Below are 7,615 nucleotides of genomic sequence, written 5' to 3'. Positions count from 1 at the left end.
ACAAGACGGCTTGAGTACGGCTGGGGGACGCCTGACAGATGTGCCTGTGTGAACCCGCCCCTTTAATCCGCTACTGAAACGCTACTGATACGATTGGCTGCCGGGCCAAACTGCCAGTCTGAAGTCGACCAATATATATCTGATACACACAGATATTAATTCATTTTGAATACAAATCTAAATATTTCAGTTCAAATGTAATCCCAAACACAGCACATAAGCAATAATTCTCACAGAACAGGTAACATTTATATAAAGTATTCAGTGTTTCAATATATTATCTTTGTATAAATGTAACAATAGTTCTATGAGGTAGGTCAGTATAATTGTCCCCATATTGCAGATGGAGATGGGAAGGTGAGTCAAAGAGAGATGGGGGGATAGGCTTACCTAAGGCCACCTACTGAGTTCATGGCAGAAGTAATATTCAATACAGAGACTTTCTGATGCATAGTCAAGAACTGAATTGAAAACCAAGGATGACTGTGAAGAGCTCCAGGAGAATCTCCACAAAATGGGTGAGTGGGCAACAATATGGCAGATGAAGTTCAATGCTGAAAAATGTAAAGCAATGCATACTGGGGCAAAAAAAATCCGGGCTTCAAGTATAGGCTAAAATAAGGAGGAGGAGTAAGAGATTGGATTTATACCCCACCCTTCACTACCCAAAGGAGTCTCAGAGTGGCTTACAAACTCATTTCCCTTCCCCTCCCCACAACAGACACCCTGTGAGGTGGGTGGGGCTGAGAGAACTCTGATGGAGACTGCTCTTTTTCAAGGACAGCTGTGCCAGAGCTTGTGACTGACCCAAAGTCTCATCAGCAGGTGCAAGTGGAGGAGTGGGGAATCAAACCCAGTTCTCCCGGAGTCCACACTCCTAACCACTACACTAAACTGGTTCTGAATAGGGTCTGAACGTGCTGAGACTGAGAGAGAAAAAGATCTTGGGGTCGTAGTGGATAGCTCAATGAAAGTGCCAACACAGTGTGCTGCTGCAGTAAAAAAGGCAAACTCTGTGTTGGGGATTAGTAGGAAAGGGACTGAGAATAAAATGCTTCTGTATAGATATGGTGCAGCCTCATTTGGAATACTGTGTGCAGTTCTTGTCACTATCTCAAAAAGGACATTGCAGAGCTGGAAGAAGTACAGAGGAGGGCAACCAAGATGATTAAGGGGTTGGAGCACCTTCCCTATGAGGAAAGGCTGAAGAGTCTGTAGAACTTTTCAGTTTAGAAAAGAGACGACTGGGGGGGGGGGACATGATAGAGGTTTAAGTACAGGGTAGAGAGAGGTGACAAAGAGAAATTTTTCTCCCTCTCCCAAAATATTTGAATTCGAAGGCATCCAGTGAAGCTGATGGGCAGTAGATGCAGGATGGACACAATGAGTTATTAAAATGTGGAATTCGCTGCCAGAGGATGTAGTGATGGCCACAGGCATAAACAACTTTAAAAGGGGATTAGACAGATTCATGGAGAGAGACGTCTATTAGTGGCTACTAGCCATGGTGACTGAGGGGAATGTCCACATTCAGAGGCAGTCAACCTCTGAATCCCAGAGCCAGGAGGCAACATCAGGGGAAGGCCTTGGCTTCTATGCCCTGTTGTTGGCTGTCCAGAGGAACTGGTTGGCCACTGTGTGAGACAGGATGCTGGACTAGATGGACCACTGCTCAGATCCAGCAGGGCTCTTCTTATGTTCTTACATGGTACAAGTGACTGGGTCTCCCAAAATAGTTTTTAATGTTAAAAAGCAGCCATGGTGGTAGGCGGTGGTGGTAGTGGATCAGGGCTACAGGAAAGTGGAAATAGGTGACTAATCCTTTCTCTTTGTGCTATAGGAATTACCCAGCAACCCAGAGCCCAGCTGCCATATGGGCATCTGACTTTTTCTCCTTCCATGCCTCATAGCAGCTCAGGAGGGGGCTGATTTCTGTCAGGAAAACAGCAGAGGGGGAAAGGTTATTCCTCCTGCATTATAGCACTGATCCATTCCTATCAAAGGATGTTTTTTTAACATTAAAAACTACATCAGGAGATCCAGTAACGGATCAGCCACAGTCTCCAAGACACTACACTCCATTAACTTTTATATCTAAACCAGAACCCAAATTTCTGGTTTGAGAAAGGTGGGGATGACAGTGATGCAAGCCAAGACTCACCTTTGCATGTCTTGCTACTGCCATATAGGCTTTAGAACATGTTTGTTAACAGGGATTTGCTGGCGCTCCCAGCACACTGTCTGATGGGCAGTACCAACACCTATCCATCATTTTGCATCTTGTCTTTCCAGTCCTGGTAATATGCCTGATCAGTTCACCTGGTGCTACTTCTTTTGATCGGAAAAAAGGTCCTGAGGAGCCTACTCTTAACACTAGCAGGATGGGCCAAGTAAACAGGTAACTGGTTCTGGCAGCGCTCTAAAGCAACACACTCTTGAAAGGATGCCCCTCCACCCCTATCAATGATATGCCCTCTTATTTACAGTTGTTTATGATCCCATAGCAGATGCCAGGGTGTGTCCCCCAGACTCAGGGGCGTCACTCGATAAGGATGATTCTTGACACTTTCCCTGCAGCTGGGGGCGGCTCCAAACCTTCTGCTGCTTGTGTTTACACAGTGCTCCCCCGCCTCCACCTGGGTGAGTCAAGCTGAGTTTCTGTCTGGAGCTTATCCTGGGACTACCAGTCTCCTGGGAAACAAAAGGCAGAAGGAGCCAGATGCACAAGGTTCACTGTACTGGTGCAGAGCAGAGATGTGCTCTGTGACCCAGGCTGATGTCATCTACAGCTGGCTAGATTACTGCTCGCTCCAGACTGGAACAGGAAGGCCTGTGGGCATGATCTGCCTACATGAAGAGAAGCCCATAAAAAAAACACTGAGATAAGAAGCATCTTTGTAATAGCAAAGCGGACTTTCTCCCCAATGCTGATAACTGCTACCTGTATCAGGAATATACATTGGAGGGTGGACTGCCAGGGTTCACAGTGCTTGAACTGAGAACTGTGTGGATGAGGCACTGGCTCCCTGTTACCAAAGCTACTGGAAACTGCAAGTTGTTCCAGAGAGCCAGCCCACAGTTCTCTGGGCCTGGAAAGTCACATGGTGCACAAAAGCCAATCCTGTGCCCCTTACAAGTATGAAGACACTTGGGCCTACTGACTAAATCCTTATTCAGGGAAGCTGATTGCTGGGAATAGCTACCAAGTTTTCCTTCTGTACTCCAGGCTTCCAGTATGCAAGTGTCTATTTTGCCCACTTGCAACAAGTATATAGCCAAATAGATCCTGATATTCACACAGAATGGTATACATGTATCTTTTTGTGTGCCAGTATGTGAAAGAGGGCAGAGGGAACATATCAGAACTACAGAAACCAAGTGCATATGTTTATGTGGACAGTTACTGATAACAGTGTTCAGGATTTATACAGCTTTTTTCCTGAAGTGTGAAGGAAGCAGCTACGACTCCTTCTGTTCACAGAGCATTCTTCTTATCCTACACCAGCAGCTATAGTTGAAGAAATCCTTAATGCACTGTAACTCTCTTGTTCTCATACATGGACAATCCAAACAACTACCGGTACTCATTATTTTATTTATTTATTTATTTTCATTGCATTTATACCCCGCCCTTCCCGCAAACGGGCTCAGGGCGGCTTACAAGAGCACAAAGTGCATATATATAGTATACAGTATATAAAATAGATAAAGGTAAAGGTACAGGTTCTCTTGCTCGAAAGCCAGTCGAATCCGACTCTAGGGTTGCGGTGCTCATCTCCGTTTCAAAGCCAAAGAGCCAGCGCTGTCCGAAGACGTTTCCGTGGTCATGTGGCCGGCATGACTAAACACCAAGGCGCACGGAACGCTGTTACCTTCCCACCGAAGTGGTCCCTATATATCTACTTGCAATTTCTTGCTTTCGAACTGCTAGGTTGGCAGGAGCTGGAACTAGAGACAGGAGCTCACCCTGTCTTGCGGCACCCGGGTCTTGAACCGCTGAACTACTGACCTTCCACAGCCTGCAGTTCAGCGTCTTAACCACTTGAGCCACCGCAGCTCCATATAAAATAGATAAAAACAGTTAAAAATCAATACTATCAGGAATCGGATGCACGGAACAGAAGAAAAAACTCCCATATTTTGCATAGCAGAGGAGAAGACTAGGGCCACAGTTGGATGTTTCAGGGTCTTCCGGCGGTAACACTTTCTGGAGAAATGGTGGTGGTAGTGGCAGTGGCGGCTCCTACTCATACACCTGGCGAAAGAGCTCCGTCTTACAGGCAGTGTTCCCTCTAAGCTGAGTTAGTGTGAGCTAGCTCACAGTTTTTTAGCCTCCGGCTCACACATTTTTGTCTTAGCTCAGGAAGGATGGCTCCGGAGCAAACTGATTTATGCAGCAGCCAAATCACTTGCTCACAACTTTAATGCCAGCAGCTCACAAAGTAGAATTTTTGCTCACAAGACTCCACAGCTTAGAAGGAACATTGCTTACAGGCCCTGTGGAACTGCAAAATGTCCTGCAGGGCCCTGATCTCCTCTGGGAGCTCGTTCCACCAGATAGGAGCCGCCACTGAGAAAGACCTGGCCCTTGTTGCTGCAAGCCTGGCCTCTTTGGGGCCCGGGGTCACCAGCCGGTATTGTGACAACTGCAAATTTTGATAGAATTCCAGTGGCACCTTGAAGATAAACAACATTTATTTCAGCATAAACCTGAAATAATAAGACTGAAGCTTGGGGTGGAGGGTCATCCTTTCATGGGTGTGTTGCTTTAGAGCACTGCTAGGACCAGTTACCTATTTGCTTGGCCCATCCTGCTAGTGTTAAGGGCAGGCTCCCCAGGACCTTCTTTCTGCTCAGCTGGAAGAAAGAAATCAGAGTTCACTTCATCAGATGCATGGAGTGCACGCCACACATCTAAGGGTGGATGTACACTCCATGAATCTGACTCATGAAAGCTTTTGCTGAAATAAATACTGCCATTCTTTATTTAAAACATTTATATTTCTCCTCTTCCTCCTTGTCTCCTCAGACTCAGAGCAGCTAACAGAGCAACTCTGGATTTCTGTTTTATTTTGCTGCAAAAGACTAACAGGGCTACCCATATTGAGTAATCTCAGCTGAGTTTCACAGGTGGTTATGTTGTTCCTTTCCCACTATCCAATTAGCTTCCGATGAAGCCCATACTTTCCATACTACCCTAATATTCCAGTACAGAAATGCTCCTGGAAACAGTACAGAATGGTGGCCCTAGCTACGGAATAACTCCTAATGTCTTTGTTCTGGTAACCTTAGTTTATGGCTGGAGTGTGAAACAAGTAACTGGTACGAGGGTGTGAATTCTGGTGTGCTAGGCGTAGCTTCATGTAAGGTCTGATTAGAGCTAGATCAGCCTGCTGTTCCAATAACAGTCCCAAACAAGTTAAGACAGGAAGATTAAGAGCACCGTCTCTGCTGGCTGCTTTCCCACACTGCAAACCCTCCATTGTCCATCTTAGCATGATATGATATCACCTTCCAAACTAATTGGACCACTTCAAACAAGTGATAAGGGGTTGTTCAAATTCACAAAAACTGTACTCCCTGTTTTCACGCTTCGAAGCTTTATTCTGTACAAAAAAGGAATTAGGTCAGGCCTTAGTGGTTTTTTAGAAGACTCCCATCATCCAGGAAACTGCTCTTCAAAAGCAAAAGATCATAAGAACTGGCACCCAATGAAAGCAAGAGAGAGATGCTCATATGACAACATGGTTATATCCCATCCATCTACATTTCCAGTTAGGATTCTAGCTTGGGAGCTAAATATACACAGCAGGCCCAATTCGCACAGGCTAGTACACATTTTATTTTATAGACAGGAATTCTCAGTCTAGGGCAAGCGATGCTCTGTATTCTTGGTGCGGGGGGGGCAACAGTGGGAAGGCTTCTAGTGTCCTGGACCCACTGCTGGACCTCCTGATGGCACCTGGTATTTTTGGCCACTGTGTGACAGAGTGTTGGACTGGGTGGGCCATTGGCCTGATCCAGCATTGGCTTCTCTTATGTTCTTATTGTCCCATCCTCCCTTGGTTTAATTTTTATGTGACTATATCAGCAAATTTCTTCTGTTTCAGGGCTAAAAGATCTATGACCAGAGCTCCCAGCAATAAAAACTGAAGGTCCTACAGAGGCCCGGTTCAGATTGGGATCATGATGACAGGATAGGGTTGCCCAGGGGTCATTTTTGCAGGAGCGCACAGGAGCGGAGCTCCGGGAGTAAAGAGCCCAGGGGGTGGGCACATGCAACAAGCCCCACCCCCTGCTCCCAGCAGCCCTCAGTCAGAGCAAGAAGCAGCCAGATAAGTTGCAAAGACCCCCCCCCAGTCCAAAACAGTCCAGTGGCACCTTTATGACCAAGTTTTATTCAGGTACAAGCTCTCCCTCCTCTGCGAGGACAGATCTGCACATCCGCCTCCAATAGCTAGCAATCCAAAACAGTCCAGTGGAGCCTGAGCGGTGGGTGTTGCCTTCTGACACACTTCCGGTGAGGTCAGGGGGGGTGGCATATGCAAATAAGTCATGATAATGAGTTATGCTAATGAGCTCCTGCACATCTTTTTCTACTAAATGACCCCTGGGGTTGCCAACCTCCAGTTGGTAGCTGGAGATCTTCCACTATAACAACTGATCTCCAGGCAACTGGAGAAAATGGCTGCTTTGGAACGTGGACTCTATGGCACTGAACCCCACAGAAGTCCCTCCCCTCCCAAACCCTGCCCTTCTCAGGCTCCACCCCCCAAATCTCCAGGTATTTCCCAACCTGGACCTGGAAACCCTATGAGAGGACCAAGAAGGTTTAACTTTCTCCTCCTATACCTTTTTTCCATCTGAAATGATCACAAGGAACTGGTGGTATTTGGCCCATTAGAGTAAATACAGGGTATCCCAATGGGGCAACTAGTGGCTCCCTGAAGCCATTTCACACAGAGAGACACACACAGACTTCCTTGGAATTCCAGACACTGAACTCCCAACACATGAAGTTCACAGCAACACTGGTGCCAAGATGGCCAAAGTTCTGGCTTATCTCAAGTTCAAACCTTCTCTCTTCCCATTTCTGTTGACTCACTGAGCCCCATGCAACCCTTCTCTTATTCTGGCCTTTTAAAAGGAACTGTGACGTACAGTATTCACAATGTAATAATTTCTGAAGGGCATGTCCATACAGGGATAAGACAGGGTTCAGGTGTTCTAAATCTACACATCTGATCAATGCAAGTCCAAATGGCAGATCAGCAGGGTCAGATCAGATGGTGCAGCACACAAGGAAGGATGATATGTCAAAGGCCCTTGGCACCTTTCTTGTGCAGATATTGGTTATTATTAGGGGTCATTTGGGGGGGGACGCGGGGGGACGCCATCCCCCCCGGGTGAGGTGCGGGAGGGCGGGGCCTGGAGCTCCCTGCTGGTGCCCACTGGAGGTCGCCGCCGGCTGTGGGGAGGACACACTTCCGGTGATGTCAGGGTGTGTGGCATATGCTAATGAGTTATGCTAATGAGTCCCCCTAGCTCTTTTTCTACGAAATGACCCCTGGTTATTATACTTTCCATGTAGCAGTGAAACATAAAACCAGCAGCA

This window comes from Gekko japonicus, unplaced genomic scaffold (assembly GCF_001447785.1).
Source record: "Gekko japonicus isolate JY-2015 unplaced genomic scaffold, Gekko_japonicus_V1.1 scaffold309, whole genome shotgun sequence".
Lineage (NCBI taxonomy): Eukaryota > Metazoa > Chordata > Lepidosauria > Squamata > Gekkonidae > Gekko > Gekko japonicus.
Note: the sequence above shows the minus strand (reverse complement) of the source record.